We start from the raw sequence: 17089 nt of genomic DNA, 5'->3' as shown, positions 1-17089 counted from the left end.
GCCGCCGGGCCGGCCGCCACTCGCCTGCTCAGGAGGACTTGGCCAGCTCACCAGCCTCCCCGCAGCCCTCGCCTTATTTGGGCCTAGGATTTTCTCAAAGGAAAAAAAAAAAAAAAAGAAAGAGCCCGACCCGTTTCCGTTTTTAACCTGCTGACACAGGTCCCTTGTGGGTGTGCGGGCACAGCATTGGCTCAGGAGGATCCTGGCGGCCTGGCCTGCCGGGCCGGCCTCACCTTCCCCATCTGTGCTTGGGGAGCATGGAAGAGGGCTTGTGCGTGGGTGCAGGGTAGGGGCCAGGTGGGGTGGGGCGGTGCCCATCCTCCCTTCTCCTCCCCTCTGGTCCAGCCTCCAGGTATGGGGTCAGGACTCCAACCCACCTCCCGCTCTGCCCCAGGGGCTCCCTGGGTCACCCCCGCTTTCTGGTGAGTCTCTGATGCATCATCTTCTCCCTCTGTCTCTTTCCCAATGAGTGTCTCTCTCTATCTCTGTGTCTGTCTCCCCATCTCTTTTGGTCTTGTTCTCTCAGACTCCCTCTGGATCTCTTTGTCTCTCTCTCTCTCTCTTTAGGGTTTCCCTGCCCTTCTTTCTATCTCTGCCTCCTCCTGTGTTTCTCTGTCAGCTCCTCTGCCCCTGTGGGCCGGCACCACCAGGGCAAGAGTGACCTGGGTCATCTCTTGGGAATTCTTGGAAGCCAAGGCAGGCCCAGACCAGGCCCTGATGCCCTCCCTGCTCCGTTCAGTACCACTGGAAAGGAGGTGGCCTTAGCTTCTCAGCTTGTCACTCAAGACTCCTGCCCTCTGCTCCCCAGCTGTCCCCAACACTGCTTCCCAGGAGGGCTGCCATTTCCCCACCTTCAGGCCTTGGCATGTGTGGGCATCCCCCCAACCCCCTGCCATGCTCGTCCCTTCTGTCCTCCAGCAATCTGGGGTAAGATTTCCTGCCTTCAGAAAGGTGTATTCATTCATTCATTCATTCATCCATTCATTCACATGATGAACACAGAGGGCCTTGCCCATGCTGAGCCCCAGCAGCATAAGCACAGAATATGGGGGCTATTATTATTATTGTTATTATTTGATCATCAGGTTGGAACTGTGAGCTGCTCCAAAGCATCATCTGTGGCTTCCTGAGTACCCGGCCTCCAGAAGATCAGAAAATCCTTGTTAATTAAAGTGAACAACTAACCCCCTATACATTCACACACTCCCTCCCACACACTTATACCCCCCTCCACACACACACACACACACACACACACACACACACATTCTTCTAGGACTAGAAAGCTTGTATTCATCCTTTAAAGTCCAGATCAGATGGCTCCTCCTCCAGAAAGCCCTCCTGGACTCCTAGACAGAGAGCCCCGGGGCCTCCAGCCCAGCATCAAAGCTTCTGTGTGGGATGAAGTAGAAGGAGTGAGGCTTCTGTGTTTCCTGCCCAAGACCACAGAAGGATGGGATAAAGGGAGACTGGGCAGTGGCCAGCACCACTGGGGAGCACGGGTGTCAGGCTCAGATATAGAGTCATTGCTTCCCTCTACCACCCCCCCCTTAAGCCAGCTTCCTTTTCTTTGTCATGTGGAGAACTCCCATCCCCCACCCCCCATCAGCATGGGGGCCCAAACGGTAGCAAACTGAACATTCTGGAAGCTTTCTCACGCCCCAAGGACACTGGGGAGAAGCCACTGGCTTCTCCCCATGTTCAGGAATCAAGGGGACTCTGCCCAGATCTCTCCTCAACTCCATTCTCCATCACTCTCCCTTATCTCACCCCTTCCCACATCCTGGTTGTGCAGACCCCCCTTCCTCTTATGATCTAAGCAAATCATCATAATTGCCTCTCTACAAATGTCAGTGATCAAAAGAGTGGAGTCTGGTGCCAGGAGCCATGCTGAGCATTGCACTCAGAGCACCTCACTTCAGCCTCCCCGAACTTTAAGAGGTGGAAAACTGTATTTATTTCCATTTACAGAGGAGGATGCTGAGGCTCTGAGTCGCCTCCCGAGGGTCACCCTGCTTGTGAATGGCAGAGCAGAAACCTGACCCAGCTCCCTCTAGAACAGAGCTGGAGAGAGGTCCTGAGACCCTCACCATGTCTCTCTGGGCCCCTTCTCCTGTCCTCTGATGGTCTCAGACTAAGTCATCAGAGGTCAGCTCCCTCCACTCCCTCCCCCTGCCCCACCCCTGCCTCCTGGGAGTCCCTGGGACCAGCCTCTCCACAGGTGGTGAGGCTAATTCCAGGCCTGACACCACCAGCTCAGGAAAGGGATCCCTCCCCCAGGAGCTGCGGGCTAGCTGGCTAGCTAGCTCGGTGGCCTTGTAGGGTAGACCCTTGTCACTGGAATGTCCTCTTGTTCAGGGAGCTCCCGGAGTGGAATCTGATGCTGGGGAGAGGAGAAGGAGGCTAGGAATGGCATTAAAGCTCTGCTCTGCCCCCTGCCCTGTAGCCTTGGGTCTTGTGCCCTGTCTGTGTACCTGCCCCAGGGACGCCCGAGGAGTGCTGACCAGGGCTGGAAGCGTCGGCCAGGGTTCCTGGGGGCCCTGGCCCAGCTGTCCAGGCTGTGGGGCATGAGGCGGGTGGAAACTACCATTTATCCCTCCGGAGGTGTGAACCCCCACCTCCCGACACTGGTTTCTGAGGATGGTGGTGAGCACAGAGGGACCCATCGCCACCCTGGCCACCTCACAGCCGTGACACTTGGGGGCATTTATTGAGGATCTACTACATGGCAGGCACTGTGTGGGCCTTGAAGACATGGTGGTGGACATGACTCAGCCCAGGGAGAGAGGTGACCAATAACTACAGTTAGGGAATTCTTCATAGTAGGCTAAACTGCCGTCTTAGGTTGGGCTCCCCGAGGAGACCCTGAGACAAGAATTCAAGGGCAAGTGATTTATTTGGGAGGCAACCCGAGGAGACATGGGTAGCAGGTGGGGAGGTGGGGCAGAGAAGGGAAGGAGGCCGTAAAAGGCCGCCTGGATGAAGCCAGTTACCTCTCTGGACAACTGAGGCGCAGTCCCACTGGGGGCCTCTGGGGGCGCAGCAGAGAACACGCTCCTCGGAGTTGTAGGGGCTGAGGGCGTGGTAGGCTGGGGTATTTATGCACCAATCCCCATCCTCCTTGGTTGAAGGATGCTTGTGTATATGGGGGGTGTTGATTGGCCAGCACTTCTGGCCTGCCCTTGCGTGGGGCACCCTTCCCTTCCCCAATCCACCACCCCATTCAGGTGCTGAAAGAAGGAAACCCTTTGTGCCAGGGGGAGCAGTGGGAGCCGAGGGCACCTGGGTAGGCACTGAGCATGTCGGTGAAATGTTAATTTTAACACTTAATGTTAATATGCAACGTGGGGACATGATCGGCCTTGGGTGGAAGTCGGGGAAGCCTTCCCGGAGGAGGTGACAATTGAAGTAGGTCTGAAAGAGGACCGAGGGTGGGGTGGGGTGGGGGGGGGGTAGAAACAGGTGTTGCATATATGAAGACCACAGGTGAGAGAGTCCTAGAGGAGGTGAGCATGCCTTGACTGTGGAGAGATGGGCAGAAAGAGTGTGGTAGGTGGGAAATGAGGACACTAGGGTCAGATGACAGAGGAGAGTATGGGGGGGGGGGGCCTCGATGTGTCTCCTGGAGTTTGAGGCACCAGAGAGACCAAGGGAGCCAGAGTGAACTTACTGTTGGTGGACAAGAGCAAAGATCTCCTCCTCTGACATCCTGTGAAGTCTTGCTGATTGAATAACATGACAACAATGGTCATCAAAGTGGCACTGGCTAAGGGTGATCCAGATTATCTTCTTGGTGGGTCACATGCTGCGTGTGTAGTATTTGTGTGAGGGGAGTTTCGCTGACCCTTCACCCAGACCCTTGTTCAGTAAGAACTTGGAGCCCCCCACCCCCGCACGCCCACAAGGGAAATGCTCACCAAGGTCACCCAGCTGGCATGTGCCAAAGCCAGGATTTGAACCTGAGTCTGTCTGATACCCTGGGACCTGAGATCACCACTGCTCCAGCCCCACTGCCGTGTTTACTAAGCCAGTGTGGGGTGGAGGAAGCAAAGGGCCCTGTGTCCTCCTAGAAATCTCGGAGACAGACTCTAGGGGAACTGTGTGGGTTACAGAGCTTGGCCACAAATGCCGAAAAGCAGGCATGACCACGAGCTCTGTGGCACCGTCATGATAATTAATGATAATTATAGTTAACACTGACATGGCTCCCAATCAGCTCATGCTCTTCTAAGTGCCTTGCATACATAAGCTCATATATTAATTTTCACCTAACCCTTTGAGATAGAGGCTATTACTATTTCCATCATATAGCAGGATAAACTGGAGCACAGAGAAGTCAAGTGACTTGCTCAAGGTGACACAGCTAAAAAGTAACAGAATCAGGATTTGAACCCAGGTGGTCTGACTCTAGAGTCTACTCATTGAACCACTGCACTGTACCTTGAGCAGACTTTTGTGCTTGACCTTCAGCCCCAATTACCCTTACAAACAGTAGCCACCACCCATTGGGTGTCAGTGCCACCACTACTGGGAAACAATCTTTGTGAGTGTTTGGCATTTCTGTACAACTTGCAAACAGTGGCATGGGCAAGGTTTTTTTGGTTGTCTTTTCAAGGATGTTTGTATAGCAAACAGCCATGGAAGGTAGTTTCTTCCTGCAGAGCAGAGAGCAGGTTTGTTTGCTGTCCCTATGATAACGATAATGCCTCCCTCTGAGATAAAGGTGGAGCAGGTTTGTGTGTAATCTACTAGAAAAGTCTGGGATTTCTCAGCGTAGAGCTCCCCGGCTGTGGTTCAAGCACATTTTGTGTCCATTACCTACCTGGGATCACCTGAATGGTCCCTGTGGGACTTGGGAAGAACTGGCACAAACAGGAAGTTCATGCCACCTGCACTGCAAGTAATAAAGTCTTTTGTCTCTGATCCTGGAGTCTCGTGTCTTCTGCCAGCATCCAAAACTGTATCAGGTTAAATTGTCAGCTTGCAGGGAGGGTGACAACCCAGACCCTTCATAGTTCTTGATACTTATTTGCTCTCTCTGATGCCACGTGTCACCAGGGTGTCTCTCATGGGATCCTGGATTTTATCCTCTCACCTTTGCTGTTGCCTTTCTGAGCTGGTGCAGAATGGAGTGGTGAAGAGTTAAAGCATGCAATCCTTTTAAGGTTTATCTCTCACCTTTGGTGCTCCTGATGTTTCAGGCCAGATCGTTCTGTGATGGTTCAAGGCCGTCCTGTGCAGTAGATGCCATGAGCACCCCACCCCCAGTCATGACAACCCCAAAATGTTTCCATACATTGCCAACTGTCCCCTGGGGGGGGGGCAAGCTAAATTGTTCTTGAGAATCACTCCTTCTCGGAAGGATCAACATCTTTCTACTCCCACATTTATATGGAGATGATTCCTGAAATGCCCTCAGTTTGAACACTGGCATATCAGAATTCCTGGGACTTTGAATGAATGGATTAATGATAAAAAGTAACAACATTGTGCACCCACCCATGTTCATAGCAGCATTAGTCACAATAGCCTACAGCTGGAAGCACCCCGTGTATCCACTGATGGATGAATGGATAAAGATAAATGTGTCATATCTATACAATGGATTACTCAACCTTCCACAGAAAGGAAATTCTGACACACACTGTAACATGGTTGAACCTTGACAATGTCATGCGGAGTGAAAGAAGCAAGTCACGAAAGCATAAATACTGTCTGATGCCACCTATAGGAGGTCCCTAGAGGAGTCAAATTTATAAGGACAGGAAGTAGGATGGTGGGTGCCAGGGGCTGGGGGAGGGGGATGGCGACTTAGTGTTTCAATGGGGACAGAGTTCCGGTTTTTCAAGATGATAAGAGTTGTGGGGATGGACGGTGGTGATGGTTGCACAACCACGAGAATGTACTTAATGCCACTGAAGTGAACACTGAAAAATGGTGAAGATGATAAATTTCATGTTAAGTGTTATGTGTATTTTACCATGGAATATGCAACATGGGGACTTGATTAGCCTTGGGTGGAAGTCAGGGAAGCCTTCCCCAAGGAGGTGGCATTGAAGTGAGGTCTAAAGGACGACTGAGAGGTGGGGTGGTAGAAACAGGTGTTGCATATATAAAGACCACAGGTGAGTGGTCTTTTATTTATTTATTTATTTTTTTAAATTTTTTTTTCAACGTTTATTTATTTTTTGGGGACACAGAGAGACAGAGCATGAACGGGGGAGGGGCAGAGAGAGAGGGAGACACAGAATCGGAAACAGGCTCCAGGCTCTGAGCCATCAGCCCAGAGCCTGACGTGGGGCTCGAACTCACGGACCGCGAGATCGTGACCTGCCTGAAGTCGGACGCCCAACCGACTGCGCCACCCAGGCGCCCCTATTTATTTTTTATTTGTTTTTATTTTTTAATTTAATTTTTAAAATTTAATTAATTAATTTTTTTTTTTGAGAAAGAGAGAGAAAACATGAGCAGGGGAGAAGGGGCAGAGGGAGAATCTCAAGCAGGCTCCACGCTCAGGGTGGAGCCCAACTTGGAGTTCAATCCCACGACACTGGGATCATGACCTGAGCTGAAATCAAGAGTCAGACGCTCAACCCACTGAGCCACCCAGGTGCCCCTTACCACATTTTTCAGAAGTAACAATTAATAGCATTTGTTGAACACTTACTATGTGCCAGGCACTGAGTGTTTTAGATGCAATGTCTCAGCATTTACAAACTTCAGTCATTCCTATATCACCTCTACCTTCCTGTGCATGTCTTACTTTGGGTTTCCCTAAAAGTAGACCCCAAAACAAGGATCTTGCCCGTCATGGATGCAACACCTTATCTTGTGTCACCCTGCTCACATTCCTGTGCTTTACGGGTTAATACCTTTATCTTACATAAGAGAAAACTCAGGCTGGCCCAAGGCTACGTGGGAAGGAAAAGGCTGGCTTCCATTCTCCCCTCCTCTATAACATGGAAATGTGACCTTGTAGTTGCAGTATCTTTTCCAGTCTGCCTTGTGGTTAAGCCACATTGGTGGCTAAATCCTCACTGCTGAGATGTGAATGTAAGTTATGTGTGTGCCCTCTGGGCTAAAGCCTGAGGACAGAAGACCTCCCTCCCTCGTGCTCTTTGGCCCCTTGTTTGCAAGCTGGAATTTGGACATGCCTATGACCCAGCTTGCAAACAACCCCAGTGTCTTAGGGATGGATGGAAATTGGTACCTAAAACGGCTGCATGAAGAGAGAGCTTCCTGCCGACCCGGGACTCAGAGAAAAATCAGCTTCTGTCTTGGTTGAAATACTGCATTTTGGGATTCTCTCTTTTTGCTGGAGCTTTAGACTTTTGTCCTAACAAATAGAGTAGCCGGTCCTGGAAGTGGGGTGCTGCCATGGAAGTAGGTGGCATTAGCTTAGTGGCTGGGTTGTGAGGACATGGTACCCCAGGCTAGAGCTGGGCATCCTCTTCAGGTCACGGCCAAGGTGAAACTATAATCGTTGAGAACTTGGAAGATCGTTCAAGCGGTTACAAAGCCTGCATCTCTATATGGAGGGATTAGAAGGAGCAAGAACAGGGTCACCTGGGTGGCTCAGTCGGTTAAGCATCCGACTTCGGCTCGGGTCATGATCTCACAGTCCGTGAGTTCAAGCCCCGCATCGGGCTCTGTGCTGACAGCTCGAAGCCTGGAGCCTGCTTCGGATTCTGTGTCTCCCTCCCCCTCTGCCCCTAACCCACTCGCATTCTGTCTCTGTCTCTCTCAAAAATAAATAAACATTAAAACAATTTAAAAAAGAAGGAGCAAGAATATCATTGTGAATTGGTTGCTCCTTGCTGAGTTTTGCAAAGCATTACAAGAAAGATGTGGACTCAGGGGACAAGAGTTGGTGCATAGAGATAGAAAAGTCCACAGATGAGAGTCCTCAAAGGGTTGGAGAAACCCCATGATCCTGATTTTGGAACCCGTGGTTAAGCAGGGCATTGCCGTCTGCAGGGTAAGAGGCATCCATTTCAAAAAATGTCCATTTTATTTTGTTTTATCTTATTTTTGAGATAGAGAGAGAGAGTGAGAGCATGAGCAGGGGAGAGAGGGAGAGGGATGGGGGGAGAGAGAAAGAGAGAGAGAGAGAGAGAGAGAGAGAGAGAGAGAGAGAATTTTAAGCAGGCTCCATGCCCAGTGCAGAGCCAGACTCGGGGCTCGATCCCACGACCCTGCGATCATGAGCTGAAATCAAGAGTTGGATGCTCAACCGACTGAGCTACCCAAGTACCCCAAGGTGTCCATTTTTTTCAAAAATGTGTTTCAATCCAATTTTATTTACCCAAACAGGTGGTGAGCCAGATTTGGCCCATAGGCTATAGTTCGCTGACTCTTGTCCTGACTCAGATTGTTTTGTTTGTTTGCTTACTTGTTTGTTTTTAGTTTCAGGTGTACAACCTAATGATTCGATATTTGTATATATTGTGAAAGACCACGGTTCCTCTGGTTAACGTCCGTCACCACACATGGTTATACTCTCCTTTCTTCTTGTGAAGAGAAATTTTAAGATCCACTCCTTAGCGACTTTCATATATGGTAGAGTATCATTAACCACAGTCACCAGGCTGGACATTGCACTCGATGACTTATTTATTTTATAACTGGAAGTGTGTACCTTTTGACCACCTGTACCCATTTTCCCTATCACTCACCCTTCAGCCTCTGGCAACCATCCATCAGTTCTCTGCATCTAGGAATTTTTTTTCTTTTTTTTTGTTTGTTTTGTTTTAGGTTCCTCATATAAGTGAGACCAAACAGTATTTGTCTTTCTGTGACTTATTGCAATTAGCACAATGCCCTGGAGTCATCCATCTTGGCGCAAACGGCAGGTTTTCCTTTTTTTTTTTTTTTTTAAGAGGTGGGGAGAGGTAGAGGGGGAGAGAGAATCTCAAGCAGGCTCCACACTCAGCGCAGAGCCTGACACGGGGCTCGATCCCACAACCCTGGGATTATGACCTGAGCCAAAATCAAGAGTCAGACGCTTAACCAACTGAGCCACCCAGGCTGCCCCGGGGTAGAATTTCCTTCTTTTTCATGACCAAATAAGTCACCCATCTTGAATAAACATGACGCAGTTACTAATGGACCCACCAGATAAAGAATTAGGGAACCCTCAGCATGAAGTTCCCCTTTTAGAAACCTCTGGATAATCTAAATAATGGACCGTTTGAGTGACCCCACTTTCCCCTTCCAACTCCCTAATTCTTGTTCTTATGCTTTAAATTAGCCAATACAGGGGCACCTGGGTGGCTCAGTCGGTTAAGCATCCGACTTCGGCTTGTCTCAGGTCATGATCTCACGGTTCGTGGGTTCGAGCCCCACCTCGGGCTCTGTGCTGACAGCTTGGAGCCTGGAGCCTGCTTTGGATTCTGTGTCTCCCTCTTGCTCTGCCCCTCCCCCACTCACACTCTGTCTCTGTCTCTCAAAGATAAATAAATGTTAAAAAAAAATTTCTAAATTAGCCAATAGAGAGTGAGCCCCCCAAACCCAAAGCACCTCATCCATGGACCCTAGTAAACGCAGAGCCTGAAGTCTATGTTCTCTGTTTCCCTATAACCTTGCTGCGTGGCCCCCAGGTGTGCTGTGTACCCTCCAGAAATATGCAGAAGAGTCTTATTTGTTTCAAAATTCCTCAATAGTTGTTGCTGAGGTGTACCCTGTAATGGTAGCAAGAACCATGAGGGCTGTTCCACCACAACACTGACTCCTGTCGAGGGGGAAATGTCTGTGGCCACCCTCACAAATAGCAGAGGCTCAGGTGAGTGCCTTAGGCGTTCCCAGCCAGAGCATCACCAACAGTGGGCTGAGACCAGCACACAGGTCTGCCAAGACCTTTGTTTTCAAATGACCTCAAGTAGCCACCGTTAATGTGCTAGAGAGACGTGAGCACATCAAGGAATGCAAACATTCTGTCTGGGAAAGAACTTTGGGCGTGGTTACTGACTCAAAGCAAATAGCCTACTAAGAGTTCTGGAGAGTTCCTTTGAAATCAAGGGCCCCCGCCTGTGCCTTTTGGCATTAATTTGCATCAGAGGAATCAAAATCTATGACAGCTGCAGAGCTCCTCAGAAGGGTATCTCCTTGATCTCAGTTGATCTCAGCTCAGGTCACGATCTCATGGTTCGTGAGATCAAGCCCCGAGTTGGGCTCTGCACTGACAGCGTGGAGCCTGCCTGAGATTCTCTCTCTCTCTCTCTCTCTCTCTCTCTCTCTCTCTCTCAAAATAAATAAACATTAAAAAATGTTATGGGTTGCCTCATGTCTCCTCCCCAAATTCATATCTTAAAAATAGGATTGTTGCAGATATAATAGTTAAGATGATGTCATTCTGGAGTAGGGTGGGTTCCTACTCCAAGAGAACTGGTGTCTTTATACAAAGGGGGTGTTTGGAGACAGCCATGCACACCAGGAGGATGCCATGTAATGACGAAGGCATGATCTACAAGTTAAGGGACACCAAAGATGGCCAGCAAAGCACCAGCTTCTCCCCAGCTAGAAGAGAGGCTCGGGACAGATTTTCCCTCACAGCCTCAGCAGGAGCCAATCTGCCAACACCTTGATTTTGGACTTCAGGCCTCCAGAACGGTGGGAGAACGAATTTCTGTGTAAGCCGCCTCGTTTGTGGTTGTTTGGTTGGTTGGTTTTGGTCTTTTTATTTGTTTGTTTGTTTTTACAGAATCCCCAGGAAACTAATACAGCCCATAAGCTGTTCATCCTGACCACTATAGAAACTGGTACCAGAAGTGAGATGTTGCCATCCCACAAATGAAGAACCAGTTGAATGAGCTGCGTGGTCCGGTGGTTAAGGACACAAATTTTGCAGCCTGGGAAAGCTGGTAACCCTTGTTATGCCAAAGAACCTCGTCCAGAAATACTGCCATGGGTGACAACCTGACAGGTAGATCATATGTCTCCTGAGCCTGTGTTTGCAGAAGTGATTGGAAAGAGCTAGAATGTCACTGTGAGTTGGCTGCTGCTTGCCGCTTGCAGCAAGGCATCACAAGACAGAGATGATCTTGGAGGAGGATTGGCCACGTTTCAAAGTCAGAAACATCACAAGGTTAGAAGAGCCAACAGCTTCCTGTCCCTTCAAAACAGTGTAAATAAGGATCTTGCCTCCCACCTAAGGCTATTGTTTCGGGTGACCATTAACGGGGAGTGACAAAAGTGTAGGTAGTTCAAGGAAGCAAATATTGCAAATTAAATAAACACAAGAGCTCTGGCTAGAAAAGCCCATCGGATCTGGTGCCTAGCAATGGAACTCACTGGAAACAACAAGACCAGATGTCTACCCTAAGCTTTTTGAAGGAACTAAGTTGTTAAAGAAACAAAGAGTGCAGTCTGCAAAATCTTATAACTCTTGAGCCTTTGTAATTGGGTCTTTTTATTATAGTTGCTTAACCTGAATCTTAACCAAAGTGGGGCTTGTGTTCTGGTCTCTCTCATCAGCAGAGCACTTCCTTTTTTTAGGCACTTCCTTTTTTGAAAATTTTTATTTGAGAGAGAGAGAGAGAGTGAGCTCAGGGGAGAGGGGCAGAGGGAGAGAGAGACAGAAGATCTGAAGCAGGCTCTGTGCTGACAGTAGAGAGCCTGATGTGGGGCTCAAACTCATGAACTGTGCAATCATGACCAAAGCCGAAGTCAGATGCTTAACCAACTGAGCTACCCAGGCACCCTGAGAGACAGAGAGAGAGAGAGAGAGAGAGAGAGAGAGAGAGAGAATTTAAGCAGACTCCACAGTCAACGCGGAGCTGGATGCGAGGCTCGATTCCACAACCCTGGGATCATGACCTGAACCGAAATCAAGAGTCGGACACTCAATGGGCTGAGCCACCCAGATGCCCCAGAGAGAACTCTCTTTTAGCTGTGATGTGTTCTTCAGGCTGCAGTGTGAGTACCACATGGTCAGGGGTTTTGTTTGTTCCCTGCTGGACCCTCAGCCCTTCAAAGAGTGTCTGCAATGTAATAGATGTCCAATAAATAGCTGTTGGAAGGATGACGTAATAAACAGAGAACCAAGAGTGAAGTGAAAGAAATATCTCAGATTGGAACTATACAGGGCAATTTAGTACAGATGGGCCCCGGATTTGGACACTGAAACATCACAATGTTATGGTCACTGAATAAACACTGGCTTCCTACCGATGAGGGCCCCCAAGGCGCCCTTCCTGTCACTGTTGCATAGGCTGTACATGAAGGGGTTCAGCATGGGAGTAACCATCACGTACATCACTGCAGCGGCCGTGTCCTTCTGGGCCGTGTGGGAGGACGTAGGGCTGAAATAAACCCCGATGAGTGTCCCGTAGGACAGGGACACCACAGAGAGGTGAGGGCCACAGGTGGAGAAAGCCTTCTGCTTGCCTCTCATGGATGGGATCCTCAGCACGGAGGCAAAAATGCATGTGTAGGAGACCAAGATACCCACAAAGGGGGTGATGATGGGTAGGGTGCCCCCGGTGTACAACATTGCATTATTGAGAAAGGTGTCAGAGCAGGCCAGCTTCAGCAGAGGGCTGAGGTCACAAAAGAGATGGGGAACCCAGTTGTGGGTGCAGAACAAGAGGCGAGTCAGTAATACTGTGTGGGTCAGGGCGTTCCTGAAGGCTGCAGTCCAGGATGCAGCCACCAGGAGGCCACAGAGGTGTGGCATCACAGACACAGCGTAGTGCAGAGGGTGACAGATGGCCGCATAGCGGTCATAGGCCATGGCCATCAGAAGGAAGCTATTGATGCCAGCAAACCAGATAAAGAAGAAGATCTGGGTCAGGCAGCCTGCGTTAAGGAATCCCTTTGTGTCCTGACACGAGGTTGGCCAGCATCTTGGGAATGGTGGTGGAGGTGAAGCAAATGTCCACAAAGGCCAGCTTAGCCAGGAAGAAGTACGTGGGCGTGTGGAGTTGGGAGTCGGTGGCGATGGACAGGACGATGAACAGGTTCCCCAGTCCCGTGACCAGGGACATGCTCAGGAAGAGTATGAGGAGCAGCTGCTGTTGCTTGCGGTTCCCTGAGAGGCCCAGGAGCAGGAACTCAGAGACCCCGGTGGGAGTTGCCCCTTCCACCGCCATCTTGGAGCAATCAGAAAGGAAACCCAGGACTTGTCCAGGGTCCTGACTCGGCCAGCCCTTGCACCGCGCCCTGGATCTCATGCCCTCTCGCTAGTTCCAGGCGTTCATCCATTCTTTCCATGCTCTCCCGCAACAGGACCCCCGCCCACCCACCTGCTTTGCTGAATGATTTCCATCAGTGAATACGCCGTTCATTCTCCATCATCCACCTGCAGATGGGTGGACTGCTGCCGAGCACCGGGCCCATTTCTCACCCTCATCCCCTTCACCTCTATGCCCCAGGGCTTCATCTGGGTACAGTCACGAGCTCAGCCTTCACATGTGGGGATGTGGGCATTAACATTCCCTGGAGTGACTTATAGCCGGCAAAGGACAGGGCTTTTTGGGCGACTCCCCTGGCTTCATCACTCCTGAGTGAAGCAGTGCTGAGGTGTGCTTTCTCTGGGATCCCTAGAAACATCACCCTTCAGCTGCCCCGAAGTGGGAATCTGCTCATCCATGCCTCCCTTTCCCAAACGTTCATTGGCTCTCCTGGGACTACCTCCTAACGAAACTATTTGCACTCAAGTCCTTGACTCAGAACCTGCTGTGGGGAGAGTCCAAAGGAAGACTCAAGGATTCCAGAATTCCTTCCATCTTTGAGAGAATCCCTTCTTTGTCCCAAATAGCTCTCCAGCTACTGCCCCCTTTCTCTGCTTCCCTGGACCACCATACTTTTCAAAAACATTGCCTGTTCTTACACGTCAAGAGGAGCCATGACCCCCCACCACCCTTCCAAGACAGCCAGCATGTTCCGGCACAAGTGTCCATTGATAAAATCCGGAAATGTTTGGCACAGGCTAGAGCATACGCTTATAGTCCTTCCAAAGAATAGTAAAATTAATCAACAATACATATCATAACATAAACTCAATACTTCAATTCATTGCTGTTGAAGGTTGCAATGAGCTCTGATACATTGGCAACATCTGAGAAATATTTGCCAAACCTTTTGCCAATTTGGCTATTGTCACTGTGAGCGGCGTGGTCATGTGCTCATGAAATGCTCTGCACTGTAGGAGAGGTACCAGTGTGTCAGTATCCTCAAATCCGAGGTGGGCTTTGGTCTTAGGTAAGATTTACTTCGGCGTTTACCATTTGTGCATTGTAACTTTTGCGTAAGTGATTAAGTGTGCAATGCTTGGAAAATGATCAAATCAAGTTTATAATAAAACATTAAAAAGAAAAGATCCAGGGGCCGCCTGGGTGGCTCAGTAGGTTAAGCATCCGGCATTGGCTCAGGTCATGGACTCGCAGTTCATGGGTTCAAGCCCCTTGTCAGGCTCTGTGCTGACAACTCAGAGCCTGGAGCCTTCTTGGGATTCTGCGTCTCCCTCTCTCTCTGCTTGTCCCCCACTCGTACTCTGCCTCTCTCTCTCAAGAATAAATACGCATTTAAGAAAATTTTTTTTAATTTTTTTTCAACGTTTTTTATTTATTTTTGGGACAGAGAGAGACAGAGCATGAACGGGGGAGGGGCAGAGAGAGAGGGAGACACAGAATCGGAAACAGGCTCCAGGCTCCGAGCCATCAGCACAGAGCCTGACGCGGGGCTCGAACTCACGGAGCGCGAGATCGTGACCTGGCTGAAGTCGGACGCTTAACCGACTGCGCCACCCAGGCGCCCCAAGAAAATTTTTAAAAAAGGATTCAGGATGAAAAGGCAACAAGGTTTCAATAAGCTTTTTCATGTTCCTAGTAAATATGAACAGTACTCTGAATTTGTGGGAGAGGAGAGGAGGAATGCTATTCACTGTGAATTGTAACCCTGCGACATCTGATGATAGCAGAAGTCAGAGCATCCTGAAACAGTTTTGCTTCGATGTAAGACTCACTGTAAAATATGACAACTAATTTATATTTTTGGCAAATAATTATTTAGCAATAAAAATATAGATAGTTTATAGGAAGTAACAGGTGAAAGAGGTATTAGATCCAAATACTGCTCACAAGCTGTTCACTCAAGTTTATTCATTTTGGAAAGACAGAGACAGAGCGTGAGTGAGGGAGGAGCAGAGAAAGGGAGACACAGAATCCGAAGCAGGCTCCAAGCTCTGAGCTGTCAGCACAGAGCCCAATGTGGGGCTTGAACTCACGAACTGTGAGATCATGACCTGAGCTGAAATCAGACGCCCAACCGACTGAGCCACCCAGGCATCCCCTAAAAAATTTTTTTTAATGTTTATTCATTTTTGAGAGGGAGAGACAGAGTGCAAATAGGAGAGAGGCAGAGAGAGAGAGAGGGAGACACAGAATCGGAAGCAGGCTCTGGGCTTTGAGCTGTCAGCACAGAGCCCGATGCGGGGCTTGAACTCATGAACCATGGGATCATGACCTGAGCCAAAGTCAGACGCTTAACTGACTGAGCCACCCTGGTGCCCCAAAAGTAATATGACTTTTTAAAATACTCTGATGTATGGTTAAAAGTAACTGAGACTTTTCAGAAACAAAATAATTAATAAAACCTCAAAAACTATAATACCCATATGGGCATGACAGTACCATTCAGACCTATGGATCTGTGCGTGGCGAAACCCATTTACTGAAAAGAAAAAACAACTTTGTGAAAAATTACCTCAAGTAACTAAAACCTCAACCATGATCAGTGTCACTAGAATTGTTTCTGTAATTTATTTTAAAAGTGAAATTCAAGACCTTGAAAGTAGTTTTAGGTTTGTGGTTGATCGCACGAGGCTGTGTGATTTATTTCAGAACAACATTTGAACGAAATCTGACATAAGTAAAAAATAGAGTCAAATTTATTGGATCTGAAAAGGTGGTCACATGATGCTTGTGACAGTTTGGTGGTGTTTTAGAAATGTCATCTCCACGAAAAATATGCATGTGAAGACTTTCTGCGAGTTTGTACAGATATAATGTAAGTCCAGAGTTTTGGGCAAAGTGTGCAAAACATTCTGGATGTTTTAATTTGGTATCATTCAAGTCTTTTTGTTTAGTTGTTGCTGAATGAGTCAAAAAAGATATAACTAAAATGGAATACTTTAAATATTTCTCTTAGAACTTTACATATGCCACCACGCATCCAGGAAATGCAGAGAATAAACCAATGTATCTGAAGAACTGGAGACGGAAATAGTGAAAATTGGAGGCGTATTTGGACACAAATGGACAATCTGAGAGGAGCCAAAGCTGCAAAGAACAGACTGGAAATCAGGTCAGGTCTTGTAAATCCTTTTCTCAGTAAAATTGTGGGAAAGGAGTCAGCCTTTAGAAAATAAAGGTGTGTGTTTTTTGGTTTGTTTTTAGTTAAGATTTGGCTTTAATAAATACATTTCTAAGAGGGACATCAATACTCTGATTTTACAAAAAAAGGTTTGGTTGGGTTATTAAAGCTGATGGTAATTTGATGCATAAAAAGAACTGAACACATAAAAATAATTGAAAAAAAAAAAACCACCGAGACGGAAGTGAAAGATATTACAAGAATGAAGAAATGTACGATGCTATCTGAAAACCAACAAAATAAACATCAATCCCCAGGTGCGGGGAGTGGGAGACTATTTGGAGGTCCATGACTAGATTTTATGAAAATGAATTTGTTGTTTGATGACACGAGTAAAAGCAAATCCATTTATGGAATCCTAAGAGTTGATCAAAGTGTATCCGCGAAGCTCTGTGGAACAAATGTTAATGCAATCAAGCTCTTCAAATAAATAGGACAATTAAACCATTGCTAGAGCTTAATCACGTGAAGAGGTATTGAATATATAAAAATCTCAGACAGGATTACAAGAACTAGGACTTGGCTTTCAATTTGAAGTGTTTGTTCAGTAGAAGGTGAGAAAGGACTCAGCACCTTGAACATTGGTACTGATGTTAAGAGAAAATCTTGACTTTTTGAAGCTACAAGTGACCTAATGACAATCACCTTGAACCGTACCTCCTTCCATCTTTCCCTTCTCATTTATGATCTCACCTCCTACTCTCCACTGCACTCATTT

General features: G+C 48.2%; 1 pseudogene; it reads right to left on the bottom strand.

Moving 5' to 3' along the window:
• Window positions 1-12139: 12139 nt before the first annotated feature.
• Window positions 12140-13088, bottom strand: LOC115527930 (annotated as a pseudogene).
• Between the last annotated feature and the right edge of the window lie 4001 nt (window positions 13089-17089).

The sequence above is a fragment of the Lynx canadensis genome, chromosome A2 (assembly GCF_007474595.2).
Source record: "Lynx canadensis isolate LIC74 chromosome A2, mLynCan4.pri.v2, whole genome shotgun sequence".
Lineage (NCBI taxonomy): Eukaryota > Metazoa > Chordata > Mammalia > Carnivora > Felidae > Lynx > Lynx canadensis.
Note: the sequence above shows the minus strand (reverse complement) of the source record. Positions and strands in the feature narration are given on the sequence as shown.